The 21,299-nt window shown below is 43.6% G+C and overlaps 1 pseudogene; it reads right to left on the reverse strand.

Moving 5' to 3' along the window:
- Nucleotides 1–20,629: 20,629 nt before the first annotated feature.
- LOC136467033 (secreted RxLR effector protein 161-like) lies at nt 20,630–21,088 on the reverse strand (annotated as a pseudogene).
- Between the last annotated feature and the right edge of the window lie 211 nt (nt 21,089–21,299).

A 21,299-nucleotide genomic window follows, 5' to 3' on the forward strand; every position in this document is an offset into this window, starting at 1 on the left:
AATTCATCAACGCCAGAGGCGTCGTTCTAGTGGTTTGCCTGCACGATATCCTGAATAGCGTTATAGAGGTCGCTTTGCATGGTGTCCGCCATGGTGCCGCCATGGCATTGGCTTCTGCATAAGTCCATTCTAGCCACGAGCTTCGATGCCTTCCCCATGGTTTTCCAACTGTGGCGCACTCTAGGGATCATGAACGCCTGATTGAGGATTTCTTTAGTGCTGCTAACTCTATAGCCTTTATCTCCTAGACCGATGATATAATAGCCAAAGTGTTTTTTGGCCCGTAGTTTGTAATAGATGATATTAGCAAACAATTCCTCTGTCTTCATACTATATGCATCACTCTGTCCATGTTTGCTTTACTCCTATGGGCGATACACATTGTACTGGCTTTTACCCTTTTGGGTTTACCTTTGTACTAGAAGCGATACCCTTATGGTATCGACTATTAGAGCTGACAACCAAGCAAATTGGTTGTCAAATATTAATCCAAACGTTAGGGTAATATTCCTTTAAATATTCTCCATTTGATTGCTCCGCCGAATCCTTCTTTTCCCCTCAGTGCTCCAAAATATAAGTATTACCCGACGCACATCGCTTGATCCGATAAGGTCCTTCCCAATTGGGTGACCACTCTGCCGAATTTGCCGTCTTTAGACCTAATCAGCAACTTTACTCTCCGGACCAAATCTCTCTTAGAGAATTGCCCATTCTTGATCTTTTAACCGTGATATTATGCAATCTTTGGTTTATACTTTTCAAGAGCACGCAACCGAAGGAAACTCAAGTCTTCTAAGTCATTCATCACAAAATTCTGGTAGACATCAGCTGATAAATCATTCTGCAACATAACATGCCTGGATCCAGTTTGAACTTCCTAAGGAAAGACTGCATTGTGTCTATGCACAAGTTCATAAGGCGATCACATCAGCTCCTTTGCTCTTGGTCATCAAGGGCAACCTATTCTCAGCCTTCCCCAGAGTCTTGTTTCCCTTTTGCATTTTTGAAGATCAGGTCCTGAAGGTGAAACAGGTTTAGAGGAGTTTGTTTGATCATGAAAACCCTTTTGGCCAAAGGGAACTCGAACAGGCAAGAGGCTTAAAGAACCGCTACAGTCAATTGATCACACCTGTTTTGGCTAAAGAGCTGATTTTTTTGAAAATAGTCAATTCTAGATTTCCGATCTTAATCCCACTTAGGTCTGAAAACATGGCCTTTATTAAGAGAGCCCTTTGATCTTCTATCTTTAGTCATCTGGTGCCGTATTTTCTTCGACATTGGTGAAGTGGCATTTCGCCTTCTATTAATTGAGGTTTCCTTTTGCGCGTCCTAAGGCGTCCGCCTCTTCGCTTCATGTCTTCAAATACCAGCCGAGGGCTTCGGCCTCAAACACATCTCTATTCACAACTGTTCCTTCGCTCTCTTCCACCTGCCAAAACCCTATAGTGGTTTTCTTCCTTTCTTCCGTAGATCCAATCATTTCACATGGCTAGCGAAGATAATCGAGGTAAGCACGCGGCCGAGGAGATCCCGACAGAAGACATGCCGATGAACCAGCGTCTTCGACGCATGAGGTGAGATTGGCAACCTCTATTCATGATGATGACCTATTCTAACTCGCCTATAGGTTTGTTGTGAATGACAACCTTTATCCTTCCCCTAGGACCAGCAAACCCACTGATGTTGCGTCTTCCGCGCCGGCTTCATCATCAGGTTCTTCCAACTCATATGACAGCGATGATGCCTGACGCTTCTTCTGAGAATGGAGGGTGGCTGAGGACCGTTATTCTGAGGCGATTTAGAACAATGGCTAGCTTGAGATTTGTCTAGGGGTCTTCCAAGCGGCCCTTAATGCGGCTGAGGAGGAAGTCAGCGCCGTTCAAGCACGGTTGGCTATGTCTGACGCCACGGTAGCAGGTAAGATGATCTCCATGAACATTTCTAGTCTGGTTTCCATTGCCTTTGTCTTGATATTCTTCTTCAATCGCCAGCTCAAACGGTGCAATTGGAGTCTCTCCAATTGGCGGCAAACATGGCCTTGGATGCCATCAATGCTAGGGGTTCCCTCATTGATGCTCATCTCCAAGACATCTTGGCCCGTGTTTAGGAGATTATCGTTCATGGCGTTCATCACGTCACGTCAATGGCGCTAATTGTGTCGCAGGTCCAAACCGGGCATGGTCTCCATGCCATGGAGGTTGGCTTCCCGATTGGCAATGGTCCTGAGGGACATGAAGATTTGATAGAAGATTTCACCATAGCGGTGAAGGCCATCGTGGACATCACATCCGCTCAGGATGTGGTGAACAATATCTTTGACTAGATTATACTTAGGGGAACCAATGAACAAAGACTTCTCTTTCATGAATGCGCCTCAGTGCAATGCCTTTGTGTATGACTATTTTTATCTTTTATTTTTGCTCTATAGGCGATACATATCGTATCGGCTTTTATTGTCTTTGAAGATTTTCATTTTTTGAACTAGAGGTGATACCCTCCTGGTACTAGCTATTAGAGCCGAGAATGAATTGGCTATCAAGTGTTGATCAAATGTTAGGATAACACCCCATAGAACTTTTTCATATCAAAGGTCAAATGATTAATCAACCTAGGTCAAGCATCCTATTGAGCGAAATAGAACTTCTTTAAGAAATCCATTAACTTTGAATCGCATTTATACTTTGACTCAGCATTCACATACGTCGGCCTATACCCATCTCCAAGACGCAACGCTTATTTTTCCTTTAATCCAATAGCCGATGTGAAGCCGTGATTTTTCTATTAAAACAAACTCTTAGAGCCCATCTCTTGCATCGGCTGTTGACTTTCATTGCTGATCTTAATGAAGCCTCCTTCCCATGACTTGCTAGAAAAACATTTGAAGTCTCCTTGTTCCCAAAAGACTAGATCGGCTGTTGCGATGCTCATGGACTCATCAGCGCGAACCAGTTCAACGTCTTCTCCATGCCATTGAATCAAACATTAATGCATGGTCGATGGTATACAACAATTTGCATGAATCCAATCGCGACCGAGGAGCAAACTGTATGACCCTTTTCCATCGATGATGAAGAATGTGGTGAGCAGAGTCTTGCTTCCGATTGTTAGTTCGACGTTTATTGCCCCTCGAGTCTTAGACGTATTACCTCTGAAGTCCTTAAGCATCATGTTAGTCTCCATCAGATCTTCTGGTCATTTGTCAAGTTTACGAAAAGTAGTGTAAGGCATAAGATTGATAGAAGCACCTCCGTCCACCAACATCTTGTTCATCGGCTTCCCATCAACAAGACCTTTCATATATAAAGCTTTTAAGTGCCGATGTTTGACTGGTTTGTCAAATATTGCTTACTATACAACTGTCAACTTGGCAACTATCTCCTCATACTCTGATTCATTGAAGTCCGAATAAACTTCTTGATCTACCGGAGCTCTGAATTCTGATGGCCACAGAAAAGCCATTTGGATATTAGCCGATGGTTGCTTCCTATCGGCTATTTGCTTGGTACGCCACACTTGAGTTTTGCTAGATGCCTGAGCCTGTTCTATCTCTTTATTCCTTAGGTGTTGCACCCTTCTCTTTTGGCTTCTTGTTAAACCTCCTTGGCACCATTGGCCTTCCTGCCAAGCATATTTTCTTTCATTGCCTTCTTCTTCATAACCAGCCTAGTCTTGATCAACGACTCTTTTTCCAAGCCAATCATGAACACTTTTATTTTTTAAGCGCCGATCCATGTTATTATGATGATATGCGTCTTGAGCATGGATAGACCGACAGTTGGTTTGAGATTGTCTATACTTCCGATATTGATTGCTGCATTCTGGACAATCATGTCTGGTAGGTAACTTCAAACCTTTATTCCAGCAATGTCTGAAGAAAGGACAATTCCAATATGATTTGGCTTGTTCCCTTTCATACCTCTCTTCTTTCAGTTGATGCTGGTATGCTTGATCTTTCAACCAACACTGATAATCATTTTCCTTCTATCGCTGCCATTTATTCAACAGAATCCAAGACATGACCTGTGGCTTTGTCGTCTTTGCTTTTGACGTCTCCCCCTGCTCGTATCGGCTCTTTTGCTTGACACAACGTCTTATAATCTCTTTGTACTCGTCAGCCAATATTTGCATCTTGGGATCGACTGTTCTAGCTTCTTTTGATTTGGTTCATGTTAGGACCTTAGTTTTTCCCTTGAGCAGCCCAACATCAACCATGTTTTGATCTCCTGGGAAAGGATTATCATCAACTTTCATTTTCCGAGGCATATCAAATTTGAGCCTCCCCTGCTGAATGGCTCTCTGTATATGCTGGAAAATTATGCATTCATTAGTGGAATGAGAAGTAGCATTATGGAACTTGTAGAACTTCTTATTCTTCAACTGATCAGGGGGTAACATGACATGACCATCGGGCAACTTGATCTACCCTTTCTCAAGCAAGAAATCAAAGAGCTTATCTGATTTGGTGACATCAAAATTATAGCTCTCCTCGACTCCTCTTCCCCAAGGATTTGACACCATTACTGTCTTCTTGCCCCAATTCCATTTAGATGCAGCAACCTCATCTTCTTTATCTTCATAGCCATCATCGGCTGAGTATGGATCATAAGCTTCGGCTACTGTGGTACTTTTCTAGAACCATGTATCTCTGTGCATACTCTGAAATTGGCTATTGAGCATTGATATTCGTTGAGCCAATTGTCCCAAGTTGTCAAATTCTTGTCCCAACAACTTTTCTTTCCACATCGGCAGCACTCATTGAACAGCTAAAGCAGCTAGTTGATCATCGACCAAGTTTACGGAGAAGCACAAGTTCCTGGTTTCTCAAAACCTCTGAAGAAATTCAATGCCCAATTCATTAGTCTTCTATCTTATAGTTGTCAGATCGGTAATCTTCTTTTTTCCAGTCCCGGTGTAAAAATATGTATGAAACATATTCTCCAGGTCAGCCTAATTGGCAATAGAATTGACTGGCAATGATGAAAATCAAGTGAAGGTTGGCCCTGATAAGGACAGAGAGAAGAAACGAACTCGATGGGCATCCTCAACTGACGCTTCGCCCAATTGTGTAAGATACCGACTGATATGTTCTATCGTGCTTGTACTGTCTTGGCCAGTGAACTTAGCAAATTCTGGGAGCCTATAATTTGTTGGAAGAGTGGCTAAATCATACCATTCTAGATATGGGCATTTGTACGAAAAGGTCAGCCCTTTTGGCTTTAGACCGAACTGATTCTTCATCATCTTGGTCATCCTTAGCTAATTCGTCAGCTTGCGGATTTAGATTCCTCTACACCTGCTGACCCATCTGTGGATTGAAACCCTACATGCCTTGATATCCTGGATTTGGCATTATGTGGAGGGTGTTATAATCTGTGTCATAGTGATACCCTTATGGAATCTCAATCTGCTGGGCTCTTTACTGGTTTGCTGTTTGAAGTCTCTGATTATAGACATAAGGATCTATATCTATACGGATCCTTTGAATTGATGGTGCTATTTTTTAAGCCAACACCGGTATGTGGCCTGATGTGCCAAAATTGATCACTTAGTTTTGACTTTGCCTCACTGGCTATTGCGCATGCTGTACTGATGGTCTAGGATTGTACTGTGTCTGATTTGCAGTAGTTCCTTGAGTTTATTCAGATGAACCCTGAACTGTCTGGACATCACCACTACTAGCTGGTGCTGCTTCTTGATGGCTGGTATCGACTTGATTGGTCCTTTGGGTCGACGGATCTAGAATGTTGTAATAAGCTGGCTCACCTTGACTAACTGGAAACCCATGAATCGCCTCTCTTATGGCATTGTGGAATATGTCCACGAAAGCTTTGTTATGGCTTGACATGGCATCACGAACAGATTTGTCTACAACTTCCTTAAAGAAATGCCTATCTTCAGCTTCAATTGTGCCTATCTGCCCATGTAACAGAACTCTTGGTAATGGAAATTTCTGAACAATTGTGTTGTCACGTGTTTTGGTGTAGGACAACAAATATTTGTTCTGAAACTCTTCTATAGCTTTGCTGATGATACCCTTATCCCCATCAGGTAGATCTTCATAATGCAGCATAAGGATGTAGTCGTTGTTGTGAACCGCCATGATGATTGTGGGGTCCCACCAGGCATGCCAGAAACATGTGTCGACACAAAATTTTCGTTCTATGCCGAGGACTCACGTAGCAAGCCAGAAGGGTCTTCTCGATGGAGTTATAGATCCGCCTAGCTTTAGCGCAGGGATGGTCGATCCTGCACACTCCTCCCGAGATATGCCAGTCAATTTGACCCTATAATTGATAAGGAGAGAAAGTTCATCAGTAATTAAGGGCAAACTTGCCGGTGTTGCCAGACAGTCCCGAATGTGCGGCTATGAGAGCCGATATAAGAGGAGATCGACTAGACAGCTGATTCCAGCATATTTATGAGAATAAATCGGTTAAAGCTCATTGAGTTGTATAAGAAGAATCGGTTATCATTTAAGATAAATGTCGTTATTTGAGTAGATATTAATCAATGGCAATAAAATGTCAACAATGATTGGGTTATGCTGAACCAATGATTACAAGCAACCGAACTCCTTTTATATAAAGAAATAATTCAACATCACTTAACCATTTAATAAAGATAAATCTAATGAACATGTTAGATCTCATCTATCACTATTACCAGTGGAGCATGAGGTAAAATCATGTAGGTCATAGAAATAACAATAGACTCGACGACCCTAACTCATTACTAATATCAGTGGGGCACGAGGCAGAATCATGCAGGCCGTAATATAATAATTAGATCATGGGGCTAACATATCTTTCAACCTATCTTTACTTCAATGGTTTTGTGATGCGAACTGTTCATAAAAGCACTCGATATCAGCTAAAACAACCGATTCAGTCATAGCGCACAGTTAAAGTCATGCCTTATTAGGAATAGATCTATCAAATAACGATCCCCACTCTATGGTGCTAACAGTGGGGTGTGAGGCAGAATCACATAGGTCATGATAACAGACCATGGAACAGTACTTGTTAGCCAATAAATCTACTCAAGACGCAACATGCTTTAACCGCACGCTATGTATGATCAAGATTGAAGTAAAATAGCCGATAAAATGTAACTCATCGTTTAAGGTATAGATTAGATCAGTTTTAGATTAACAAACGATGGGCTAAACAAGATATAAGGCCAATCTAGATCAATCTCAATCGGGCAGAGTGATATTACTGCAATTAGATAAATAATGGAAGCAATAAGCAATATCGGTAACTTAATGAATCTACCAAAGGCTGTCACTCTAAAGTAGAGCCAATAACTTGACCTTGATCTAGTTTGTGTAGCGGGGGTCAACCAGATCGATGCAGCCATACTTGAACTAGGCAAGAGTCGATAACTAACTTATACCAGAGTCACAGTGGAGGTCGACCGAATAGATATAGTCGTACGAACAGAGGTATAAGCCATGATGATACTTACAACAAGCAGTGGAGGTCGACCAGATCGATGTAGCCATACTTGCTAAAGAACTCATCGAGATCTACTCTACTCCTACTCCTAAGGGGTGGCCAGAGCCAAAAAAGTAAATAACTTGTGTATTGGATTGATTGTTGTCCTTTTACAATGGCCGGGGTTTGGTATTTATACCCGAGCCCTGTGCATGACTCCTGTCTAAGCACGACTCATTACAACTTTTGACCCTAGAGAAAACATTCCTATTTTAAGATAACTTAGACTCTAATCTTTCCCTTTTTGTAGAGTCCAACATGTTTCATCCTGGTGCCAAATGTAGCCTTTGTCGTTATCCGCTGGGACTATCTGAAGAAAGTCAATTCTAGTTTTTGCATCCAAATTAGCTGGTTTCAATCTGCATGCAATTGATTCCTTGATGACACAATCTTAGGAGCTTTCGAGTCTCTATGACTCTTCTTTTAAATGTTGGTGTAAACACATCTCATCCAGGAGCAACTTTGAATCAGGATTCATCGCGCCCCTCTCGCGTGCTAGGGAATTACATGAATCCAAATCGAATTGCCTTCGACCAGACTACAGCAACCAGAAGCAATTGCAAGAGATCGACAAAATCGGTATCGATTGAGGAAGCCAGACACGCCTCTCCTAGCCATCAATGGTCACACCGACCCTGGGCCTTGGGCTCATACATTGGGCCACCGTTCATGTGCACCTCGACTTGGCCCAAGAGCGGTGTTCTTGTGGACGGTGTCTTCTTCTTCTCTGCCTAAAGTCAATGGCAGTGTGTTGCTGACATTAATGTAAGTAGGATCTAGAGTAGAGCTAGGGAATGGGTTTGAGGAGAAGTCTCCTCAATGCCATCCGCCCATGTAGTAGAGAAGACGTGGAGCCCGCTGGGCCGAGCAGCTAGATTTGAAAGGATATAAACAATGCCTAGAGGGGGGGTGAATAGGTGTATCTAAAATTTTTTGCATAATCTCAAAGTCAAATGTCAGTGATAGTCAGAAGTCCCGATAGTTTGGGCTAGAACTTTTGGTACTTGGAAGTTCCGATGCAAACAGCCGGGAGTTTCGGCACCTATGAGAATTGCACTACAAGTGGTAAAATGAACTTTGAGTGAAAGATATCTTACAACCCCACTGCCTTGTGGTAAGGTGAAGTGTTGGGTTGCTTCTTTGATGCCAAAAGGTCACCACTTCATACTAAGAGGAGAGTTGGGGAGGAAGACAAACCAACTAGAACAAATATGATAGCACAAATCACAACAACAACAAGCATGTGGGACATAAGAATTTATCCTAAGGTTCAGGAATCCCACAAAGGAGCTCCTACATCCTCGTTGTTGAGGTGACCACAGAGGTCAGAGTCTCTTCCACCTCCTTGCCTCTCTCAAAGCGACCATAAAGGCCACTTGAGTTTTCCACTAAGAAATCAAGGGTAACACAAACTTCCCAAGGCTCTTCCACAAGATGGAAGCTCTTGGATGACGCCTAGCCGGCTAGGGTTCTAAGAACCCAAGAGTAATAGACGCAAATATAACCGGCTTGATGAAGAAATCAAGTGCCCAAGCTTGCCAAAGTGATTCTCTCACTCAATCCACTCTCCTTTCACTCAAGGCCCTAGGGGAATCTAAGATTGGACCAAAGGGAAGAGGAGAGGGGTGCCTTGAATGCTTGGGAGCTATTTTGGATGAAGGTTGGTGAGCAATGATTGAGTGGTTCTCGGTTAGAAGAGAGGAGAGAGAGCTATTTATACTCAAAGACAAATCCAACCATTTAGATCTGAGTCAAAAGTTCCGGCACAGATCATCGGAGCTTCTGGCTCAACACAAAAACACTATTCACGTAGGCAGTCCACTGGGCTTGCTTGCATATCGTCAGAACTCTCGGTGGTCACTAGGACTTCTAGCAGCCGGGACTTTTGGTTTTCGTTGGGACTCTCGACAGACATGACAAGCCAGGCGACAAAGTCCCAAGGCATCGGGACTTCTGGTGGGAGCCGAGACTTCTGGCACCCGGAACTCCCGACTCCTGTTGGGACTTCCGATGGGCAAAGGTGCGCAGGCGGTTAAGTCATGAAGTGTCAAGACTTCTAGAGGGAGCCAGAACTTTCGGCACCCGGAACTCTTGACCCCCGTTGGGACTTTCGACGGACGAAGATACACAGGTGGGATATGGCTAAGTCAGCAAGCATCCGGACTTCCAGCACCAATCGTCGAGACTTTCAATAGCTGGAACTCCTGACGATTGGTGCTGGAAGTCCTGACGCTTGCATATTCTCAGCCCTGATTGCCGGTTAACCTGGACGGTTGCGCCTGGACTTTAGCAAATTTGACATCGAAGAGGATAGTGTCACAGTGCACATGAACAAGAACAGAATGTAGGAGTACAGCGCAATGAATGAGTACGTCGTACAGTGGACACAACATGTGTTGTGTGCGTCAAAACACGCTCTCATGGTCATGGCGGATGAGATCAGGGTGGCATGTATGAGTTGTGGTGGTCGTGCGGTGGCCAATGCACACCTTCCCTAGGGCACGATGGCAGCAGTGGCACCGGCTGTGCCAGGTACGTCGAGTACCACTACCCCGGCATCAGCACCGATAGGTCCACCACCTGCAGCACCGCCTCCACCTGAAAAAGAGAAAGCATGCCAGGAATTTTGGATCAGAAATAGCCAACGCATGCCAAGATTACACCTAGTGCTAGTGGGTATCGTATCGTAGTCCCTCCCAACAAGTAACATGCACCGCAAATCCGTAATGCATGGTACGCGACAACGGGTGATTGCCAAGCAAGCTTAGCTGATCTTACCATGGGCTGGCCCCGGAGCTTGCCAAAAGTCCATAAACTATGTCCAAGTGTTTGTGAGGTGATTTTGTATCTCTCTTTTGATTTTATTTTTATGCTTGAGCACTCTATCTTCCTCAGACCACCTAAACTTGCATCCCTCTTTATAGTATGGTATACCTAAACCCAAAACAAAATAAAAAGGCTTTGGAGACCGCTTTGGGTTTGTCCGCTTGTTACACTTGAAGAATTGAGGGACATCATTTCTTCTTAGATCAACTCTTTTAAAGCTTTCAAGGGACTAAATCTACAATATATCTCATTAAGATCTCATTAGTCCCTAATTTGGATGTCATCAATGCACCAAAACCCACATAGGGATACACTTTCAATCTCCCCCTTTTTGGTAATTGATGACAACCAACTTAGGCTTTCATAAGAATATAAGAATGTAAAGCTTTTGTACCCTAAAATTTATAGAGAGCACCGCCTTAATATATACAATGAATTTGAATTTAAATGATGATCATCAACACATCACTTGCATATATTAAGGTAGAAACTCCCCCTAAATTTTGCAATCCATGGGGCACAACAAGTGTATGTGAACAAGTGAATATCCATGAAAAAAAGAATGCAATATGACATGTTATATTCACTCAACAAGTAAAATAAAATATGATGGCCAAGATCTCAAAGTAACAACTTGAAACAACGCATGGCCATCCAAAATAACATCCACCATTCACAAGTAGATACTAATAGATATGTAGATAAACATTACTTGTCCTACAATCATCCTTCACACACACAAATATAGTTGTCCATCACATAGTGCCACCACACTGTAAGGAAAATGGACCCTTGGCCCATTTACTTTGGATTTTGGTGTTTGATGATCAACGCAACCAAATTGGACTAATGAATTTGCAAGTGATTGTTTTATAGTTCAATAGGATGCAAGACGTGACCTAGACAAAGGCGACATGATGATCCCATGATCAACACCTCAAGCAAGACCTTAGAAGCACAAGAGAAGACCCAAGATATCAAGCAAAGTCCAAGCACAAAGATAGGAACCAAGCCATACGCAAGATCATGAAGAAACAAGCTCACAGAGGTGACCAAACGCTGGACCGGACGCTGGAGGAAAGTGACCGGACACTCTGATCAAGAGGCTCGATAATAGGCATGACCAGACGCTAGACCAGATGCTGGTGTCAGATCGACCAGACGCAAGACAGCAGAGTCCGGTCGAGTACAGAGAGATTCTAGAGCAGCGAAAATGCGACCGGATGCGTCTGGTGGCATGTGACTAGACGCTGGTAGCGTCTGATCAATGGATCGTGGCTCCAATGGTCGGGATGACCGGAGGCGTCCGGTCAGGACATGATCAGCGTCCGGTCAGTAGCAGAAAAGCGGGATTTCATCCCCAACGGCTACTTTCTCAGTGGGGCTTATAAATACAACCCCCAACCGACCAAATGTGTGGTGTGGAGCTAAGGAAATATACCAAGGGTGTTGATACACCATTTTAGTGATCTCCACTTGCATAGTGCTTAGTGTTTCATTAGGTGATTAGCATAGGTGCTTTGTGAAGTACTTAGATTGATCTGACCACCGCTTATGCGCTTGCTCTAGGTTTAGGCCTAGTGTTTAGTGAGGTTTGCATACCTCTTACCACTTGGTGCTTGCACGCACCATTGTTGTACATCAGAGGGGCTTGTAGTCTTGCAAGATCACATCAACCGTGTTTGTGGTGTGGCCACCACCATGTACCGGAGGGAACAAGGCCCGCAGTGTTTCGATAGGAAGCTTGATAGTGAAGACCGCGGGGAGCTTCTAGGAGAGGCCTGCTAGAAGGCTCATCGGAGACCAACTTGCACGTGGGGAAGGCTCGAGGCTATCCATGGAGTTACCTAACTTGGAGCTTGGCCCTTGCGAGGGATTCCTCGTGAGGGGCTCCAACAAGGACTAGGGGGAAGCTTGCACGCTTCTCGATACCTCAGTAAAAATATCAGAGTCATCAATGGGAGTTTGTATATCTCTACCTTGCTCTTTAGCTTCTGCATTTACATTGATTGTATTACTCCTTTGCGGTAGAGATAGCAACACACTAGCAAAACTATAGTTGCATATTTAGATAGTTTATCTTTAGCATAGGTTTTGCTAGGGTTAGAAAAGGAGGCCATAGTTTAGAAGTTGAATTTTAAGTTGCCTAATTCACCTCCCCCCTCTTAGGTGTCACGGTCCCCCTATAATTGGTATCAGAGCCGGTTGGCTCAATTTGGACCTTTGGCTTAACCACCGTTGAGTCGACGCTAATTAGAGTGGTTGGGATGGATACCTCTAGGCCTCTATACTTTGATGGCACTAACTTCCCCTACTATAGAGCTAGAATGGCTTGCTACCTTGAGGCAGTTGATTTGGGGGTTTGGAGAGTCACTCGTAACAGGATGAAACCCATTAAGAATCCCAAAAAACCCACAAAGAGTGATGAAAAAGAAATGCATTTCAATGCTAGAGCTAAGAATTGTTTGTTTGAATCTTTTCGTATGGATGTGTTTAACCAAGTGTTCACTTTAAATACGGCACATGAAATTTGGTTAAAACTTCAAGAGCTCCATGACGGCACAAGTAATGTCCATGAGCAAAAACATTGTCTAGCTAAACAAGATTATGATTCCTTTACAATGAATGATGATGAGCTTGTTCATGATATGTGTTCTCCTTTGAATCTAATTATCAATGAGCTCTATTTAATAGGATTGACAAAGCTAGATGATGCGGATATCATGAGGAAGATCATCTCCATGCTACCACAAAAGGAATATGCAAGCATCATCATCATCCTTCACAACATGGAGAACTTGAGCACCATGACCTTGGCCATTGTCATTGGCAAGATAGTGGCATTTGAAATGTCACGCAAGATGGGTCAAGAAGGAGCCTTTTCATCAAGCAAAGGCAAAGCTCTCACATGTGGCGAGAAAAAGAAGATGAAGAGCAAGCAAGTTAAGACAAGCTCAAGCTCAAGCTCCTCAAGTGAAGAGGAAGAAGAAGATGAGGATGATGAAGATTCAAGTGATGATGATCAATCTTCCTCCTCCACCTCCGACCTTGATGAAGAATCAATCAAACTAATCAACAAGGTGGAAAAGATGATCCAAAAGCTCAATGTCAAGGGTGTGTCCATCCAAATCTAAGATCTCATTTTCACCAATCGAAGAAATGAGCAAAGAAAGAGAGGATGCTATGGATGCGGCGAGTTGGGGCACTTTGTGGAAGTTTGTCCAAATAAGCCCACACCCAAGACAAAGAAGAAGGCATGTAAGAACCAAGCCCTCACATCAATAAGATCATGAGATGATTCTTCAAGTGAAGAAGAACATCATCACAAGAGGCGAGGGCGCAAGCACTCATCATCAAGCTCTTCTCATGTGTGCCTTATGGCACGAGGTAACGAAAGCTCATCCTCTAGTGAGAGTGATAGTGATGATGAAATGCCTTCTTATGAAGAAATTGTGCAACAAAACCTTAATTATGCTAAAGTTTGCACTAGTGAACAAAAGAAGCTTGGGAAAATAAAAGAAAAGCTAGATAGTTCACAAGAAGCATACAAAACTTTGCTTGAACAATATGAGGATTTTGCTAATCTTAATGTTCAACTATCTACTAAAATTGAGCAACTTGAGGCTAGTGCAACAACAAATGGATGCACAATCAATGATGAGCAACTTGTAAAGAAAAATGAAAAATTAAAATAAAAGTTAGCTATCTCACAAGATGCTTATAAAAGTTTGCTTGCTAAAATGAAAACCATGTGCAAACATTGTGATGAGCTAACTAATAAAGTTGCTAAGCTTGAAGCCGTTAATACAACACCCACCAAAGCATCTAAAAAGAAAAGCTCTATCTTTAACATGTCAAAAAAAAGATGCCTCTACTTCTTGTAATGATTTATGTTTAGACTCATCCTTGTGCAACCAAGTTTGTGTTGAGAAAGTTGTTGTAGATACATGCACACAAGAGGTTGCAAAGGAGAATGAGCAACTCAAGCAAGAAGTAGCTCGCCTCACCAAGGACTTGACTCAAGTGAAAGGCAAGGCGAAGCAAGCCCAACTTCATCAAGATAACACCGTCAAGGGAGTGAAGAAGCTTGATGATGGATAAACCATGGTTTGCTATGTGTGCCACAAGGAAGGCCACAAGTCCTATGAGTGCAAGGTGAAGAATGGGGGAGGAGCAAAGAAGGAGAAAAATCAAACAAGCAAGCTCTCCAACACCTACACCAACAAGGTGGACAAGAAGGCCTCCACACCTTATCTCTTGAAGAAGAAGAAAAATGACAAGGTGGTGGCCATCAAGGTGAACAAGCAAGCTAACAATGGGATCAAACGCTTTTGGGTGCCAAAGGAAATCATCTCCAACATGAAGAGCACCAAAAAGGTTTGGATCCCAAAAGGAAAGTGAGAAGTCCAATGGACTACGGGGAATTTGGAGTCTTGGCAAAGTATGGATGCATTTCATGGGGTGCATCATGATGGACAAAATCATTGCCAAGTGGGTTAGTGAATACTATGGACCTAAATTCCCCTTCCCATGTTAGGTAACTAGATTCAATTTATTTCAATTGGTATTTGATTTAAATTTTTCCTACAATTGGTATCTTTTAGCATCTAGTTACTATTCATGCCTAGGTTTGCATTTGCATGCTTATATCTTTTGTCATGCATACACTAGGTATTTAATATGGCAGGCTTGCTCGGTTTCATTCTTATTCCTTGGAGCAATCCTACATGGTTTAAAATTGTTTAGGAGCACGGCACATAGCTTGTCATTCAATTGTTCATCAAATATGTGCCAAAGTCCAAATTATAGATAATTTCTCCCGAATATCATCTTCGAAAATGATTCTCACATTCATGAGATGTCATGTTTCAAGTGGTATTATTGATTCTAAAATCAATATGCATAACTTCTATAAGTATCCCACACTTGTGTGCACAAATTTAGGGGGAGGTTACTCTATAAGTTGGATGCTTTGAGACTAACACCTTTTCAAGCTTATCATGTATATAGTAGTCTCATTGCAAGGAAAATAGAGTCCCTAGAGTTAAGCATCATACTTTAAAAGATCCACCACCGGTTGCAAGTGGTAGAAATCAAATTGGTTTCCGCATGTGGTATTTCTAAACCAATATCATCATGTTGATTTTATTTTGATATTTATATGCTTTCTCCATGCATTATATAGATTAAATTCTCGTGAGCAAAAAATTGCCAATTATGCATATGCTTTGCCTTCTATCATATGTATGCATATATTTAGGGGGAGCTTTATCTATATAATGTGAGAGTAAAATTTTGTAATCTATTCCACTCTACACATTTTTGGTGCTACTAATGTCTTCCTTTTCAATGTTTGATTCCAAAGGGGGAGAATTTAGAGGACCAAAAGCAAGCATTGATTTGTAGTAATGGTTCGAGAAAGGGAGGATAGTGGATTATGGATTAGCCTAAGTAATGGGAAAACCTGTAGGAAGCAAGGCTTAAATCCATAATACCACATGGGGACATTTGCAAGGGTAAGATAAGTTTCTATAGTCTTACAAGTAGTATCTTTTAGCATCATATAATATTGCCCCTTGCATTGCATCCTAGCAAGTAGGTAGTTTTTAAATTTCAAAAATCTATTATTTGCTTACTTTGATCGTGTTGTCATCAATCACCAAAAAGGGGGAGATTGTAAGGAAAATGGAACCTTGGCCTATTTACTTTGGATTTTGGTGTTTGATGATCAACGCAACCAAATTGGACTAATTAATTTGTAAGTGATTGTTTTATAGTTCAATAGGATGCAAGACGTGACCTGGACAAAGGCGACGTGATGATCCCATGATCAACACCTCAAGCAAGACCTTAGAAGCACAAGAGAAGACCTAAGATATCAAGCAAAGTCCAAGCACGAAGATAGGAACCAAGCCATATGCAAGATCGCGAAGAAACAAGCTCACAAAGGTGACCGGACGCTGGACCAGATGCTGGAGGAAAGTGACCAAATGCTCTGATCAAGAGGCTCAGCAACAGGCGTGACCAGATGCTAGACCAAACGCTGGTGGCAGATTGACCGAACGTAGGACAGCAGAGTTCGGTCGAGTACAGAGAGGTTCTAGAGCGGCGAAAATGCGACCGGACACGTCTGGTGGCATGTGACCGGATGCTGGCAGTGTTCGATCAGTGGATCACTGCTCCAACGGTCAGGATGACCACACACGTCCGGTCAGGATGTGATCAGCGTCCGGTCAGTAGCAGAAAAGCAGGATTTCGTCCCCAATGGCTACTTTCTCAGTGGGGCTTATAAATACAACCCCCAACCGGCCAAATGTGTGGTGTGGAGCTGAGGAAACATACCAAGGGTGTTGATACACCATTTTAGTGATCTCCACTTGCATAGAGCTTAGTGTTTCATTAGGTGATTAGCATAGGTGCTTTGTGAAGTGCAGTGATTGATTAGACCACCGCTTATGCGCTTGCTCTAGGTTTAGGCCTAGTGTTTAGTGAGGTTTGCATCCTCTTACCACTCAGTGCTTGCGCGCACCATTGTTGTACATCGAAGGGGCTTGTAGTCTTGCGAGATCACACCAACCGCATTTGTGGTGTGGCCACCATCGTGTACCGGAGGAAACAAGGCCCATGGCGTTTTGGCTGGAAGCTTGATAGTGAAGACGACGGGGAGCTTCTGGGAAAGGCTTGCCGAAAGGCTCATCGGAGACCCACTTGCACATGGGGAAGGCCTGAGGCTATCCACGGAGTTACCCAACTGGGAGCTTGGCCCTTGCGAGGGATTCCTTGCGAGGGGCTCCAACGAGGACTAGGGGGAAGCTTGCGTGCTTCTCGATACCTCGGTAAAAATACCAGAGTCGTCGATGGGAGTTTGCATATCTCTACCTTGCTCTTTAGCTTCTGCATTTACATTGATTGTATTACTTTTTTGTGGTAGAGATAGCAACACACTAGCAAAACCGTAGTTGCACATTTAGATAGTTTATCTTTAGCATAGGTTTTGCTAGGGTTAGAAAAGGAGGCCATAGTTTAGAAGTTGAATTTTAAGTTGCCTAATTCATCCCCCCCTCTTAGGCGTCATGATCCCCCTACACACACGACATAGTTCATACAAGCTAAAAGTTTTAAAGTCTCACAAGCTCCAAGTGACCAACTAACTTATTACAATAAGATCAAAGCCTAACACTCCCCCTTTGTCAACAAGTGCCAAAAGGGTAGGCCATGTGAAAGAAATGACTACTCATCATCGTAGTCCTCATCATTGTCACGGTCACCACCATCATCATTGTCGTCGTCATCATCTTCCTCGCGGTACTCCTCATCATCGACATCCATTTGCGACTTGCCATGGGGACAGGCCTAATCAGACGACTCTCCATAGTATTCATTGCAAGCCTCATCATAAAGCTCGAAAGGATCACGAAGTGGCTCCAAGGCTCAAGGCGGTGCGGAGTGAATGTCAAGCTTCTGCTCAATGCGATGCATCCTCACTAGCATCTCTTGCTCATGCTCAGCACTAGCACAACAAGCTCCAAGCATATACTTCATGAAGAACTTGAACTTGCTGGGGGGCTTACCATCAGAGGAGGAGGAGGAGGACTGAGGCTCCTCACTATGAGCATGATGAGAGCACGAAGCACATGGTGGAGAAGCATGTGAGGAGGAGCCCGAGGCACCTTTGCCTTTTCCTTTTCCTTTTCCCTTAGCGGCCTCTTCTAACTCCCGCTTTGCCTGAAGTGACGTCTTGTTAGACAGCTTGAGAACTTTGTGAGTGACATCTAAAGGAAAGTGAATGCTAGACATGTGCTTAATGATATGCATGATGAATGGAGCATAGGGGTAGTGCTTCACCACATCCTCACTAGCCACAAAGATCTTGTCCCAAATATAATGACTAATGGAGAACTTGGTGAACTCATCTCCAAAGCAATCAAGTACAACCTAAGAATCCTCATGGAGATTGGTAGAGTCACCTATCTTGGGATACAAGATCTGATGAAGAATGTTGTTGAGCACATAGTAATAGGGCTTTAGCCAAACGGTCTTCCCATCAACACAATGACCATCCAAATACATGTACCGATACTCATCCATAGCAAGAGCTGAAATCTCAGTGATGGCAGTGGTGGTGCAATCCCTGTGGTCCAAGCCAAGAAGGTGAGAAAAGGTAATGAAATCAACCTTGTAGTGCTTGCCTTTGGTGGTCCAATGAATGACATGTGTATCCGCTCAAGTGTCCAAGTGATAGGAGGCATAGAACTGACAGATAATCTCATTGTTCCATGGCTTGTGGAACTCCATCAGTGGCTGCAACCCCATCCTCCTCAAGTCATGGAGCAGCTACGTCATGTCCAAGCTAGGTAGTTTGCTAAGCTCAAAGGTGTCAATGGCCTTCATCTGAATCACTGGGACCTCTCTCTTGTTGATGTAGCAGAGATAGACCAAATGATGATAGAAGTCAAAATGAAATGGTTGCCAGAACCTATACTCAATCCTCAAATCCTTGGGCTCATCATAGAGAGGTTGGGCATGCCGATGATGAATCTCAGCCACATGGCGATGGCAATCAACCATCAGATGAGGTGTGTAACCTCTAGCTAGATTTGGAGTGCGCTGTGGTTCCTAGATGGTAGGAGTTGGGCCATCAAACGGAATCAACCGACTGATCCCAAAGTAACCTAGAGCGGAAAGGGTCATGGTGCACACATCATCAACAATAATTCATCCTTCTTGATCAAGAGCTTCCACATCACCAAGGCCAAGAATGAACTCCCGAGCAGTAGCACCAATGGGTAGAGCTAGAGCTTGGGTTTGAGCACGAGCAGCACGAGCATGACCACCATGACCACTAGCTGCATCATGAGGAAGGGATGCCTTGGTGCGTCCAGTTGGGCGAGAGGATGCGACGGGGTCATTGTTCCTCTTGGAACGCTTCTCACTGCGACATAGAGGAGTGTCATCACTACTAGAAGCCATCATTGCGGAGAAAAACGAAGAGAAACTACGAGTCTAGGTAGAAGAAAGTTGAACGAGTGCCTAGAGATGGAGAAACATGGATGGAGTAGCGACCAAGGGGTTAGAGGTTTCAGCTTTCATTGGGACTCCTGGTTGTCGAGAGTTCTGGCCCTAGAGCCAGGACTTCTGGCGCACTTCGGTGTCCAATCCATACATGGGGCTCCAAATCTACGCAACCATTCACACAAGGAAGGTAGAGGATGAGAGAGGGAGGAAGAAAAGAGGCAAAAACAAAGGTACATTGGAATTAGGGTTAGGGATAGCCAAGGAAGTTGTACCTGGAGAAAGAGGAGAGAATGAAGAAATGTCAAAAACCACAGCGAGCATGACGTGCTTGAATCAAATCCACAGGCAGATCAACAAAAACCACACACCGCACCTTAATGTCCACACAACGATGAGGAAAGGAAGGGCGACGCTGAGAGAATGGAGGAGGAGGGCCAGCGAGGGGGTGATGCTAGGGAGCAGTGGGACCATCGGTGAGACCACCGACTGCCAGAGGTGCCAGGTGCAAGGGCGGCGCTGGCAAAGGGCGCGATGGCGGTGGCATGGGGCAGGCAGGCGGTGGGGAATGAGGAGTTACCGAGCGATAACTGGGCTAGGCCGAGTAAAAAAAGTGAACCCCTAGGTCAAACAACGTGGTCAAACATCGGTCAAAGGGGCGTTGACTCAGATTTGCGTCAGGAGTTCCAGCCTGAGCCGGGACTTCCGATGGTCGGGAGTTTTGACCCTAGGGCCAGGACTTCTGGCTGTCGGAACTTCCAGCGGACACCGGGACTTCCGACATAGTAAACTTTAGAAACTTCCTAGCTCGAGCTCACCATGCCATATGGGGCAAAAATATGATGGGCACATCATTTTTACATGTGACTAGGTTTCAAACATTCAACACAAAGCAATAGTCACATATGAAAACTATAAATTAGATTTTGAAAGTGTCACAAAATATTTTCTCAACTCTTGTCTCCTAGCTAGTTCAAACAAAGTATGTGCAAGACATCAAGCCATATTACGAGAATCAATTATATTTAGCTCACTTCTCAAAGCATAAAATCTTGACTCATTTAGGGGCTTTGTGAAGATATCGGCTAGTTGCTTTTCGGTGCTCACATAATGAGTTGTGATATCTCCTTTGGCTTCGTAGTCTCTCAAAATGTGATGCAGATGTCTATGTGCTTTGTTCGAGAGTGGTTTATGGGGTTGTTTGCCAACTTAATGGCACTCTCATTGTCACACAAAAAGGGAATCTTGGTTAGCTCACAACCAAAGTCTTTTAGAGTTTGCTTCATCCAAAGTAGTTGGGCACAGCATGCACTGGCCGCCACATACTCGGCTTTGGCGGTGGACAAAGCAATGGAGTTTTGCTTCTTAGAGCTCCAAGACACCAAAGACCTACCAATAAATTGACAAGTCCTAGTGGTACTTTTTCGGTTTACTTTACAACCAGCATAATTCGAATTAGAATAGCCAAGTAACTCAAAAGTGGAGCCTTTAGGATACCACAAGCTAAGATTAGGAGTGTGCACTAAATATCAAAAAATTCTCTTAACGGCCATCAAATGACATTCTTTCGGATTAGCTTGAAATCTTGCACACATGCACACACTAAGCATAATATTGGGCCTAGATGCACAAAGGTAAAGGAGGGATCCAATCATGGAGTGATATACCTTTTGATCGATGTCCTTTCCTCCTTGATCAAGGTCAAGATGTCCATTGGTTGGCATAGGTGTCTTGATGGGCTTGGCTTTGTCCATGTCAAACTTCTTCAACATGTCATTGGTGTACTTGGTGTGACAGAACCGCCCAATTTATACAAGATCAAGTACGGTTGTCCCCGCTAACACGTTGACACACCCATACTTTCACTCATATAAACCCGGTAGTCCGCCGAGTGTCCCGAAAGACCTCGGTAAATCAACATTACAACCAAGATCGCGTGATTAAGCAAATACACATCACATACAT

This window comes from Miscanthus floridulus, chromosome 7, assembly GCF_019320115.1.
Source record: "Miscanthus floridulus cultivar M001 chromosome 7, ASM1932011v1, whole genome shotgun sequence".
NCBI lineage: Eukaryota > Viridiplantae > Streptophyta > Magnoliopsida > Poales > Poaceae > Miscanthus > Miscanthus floridulus.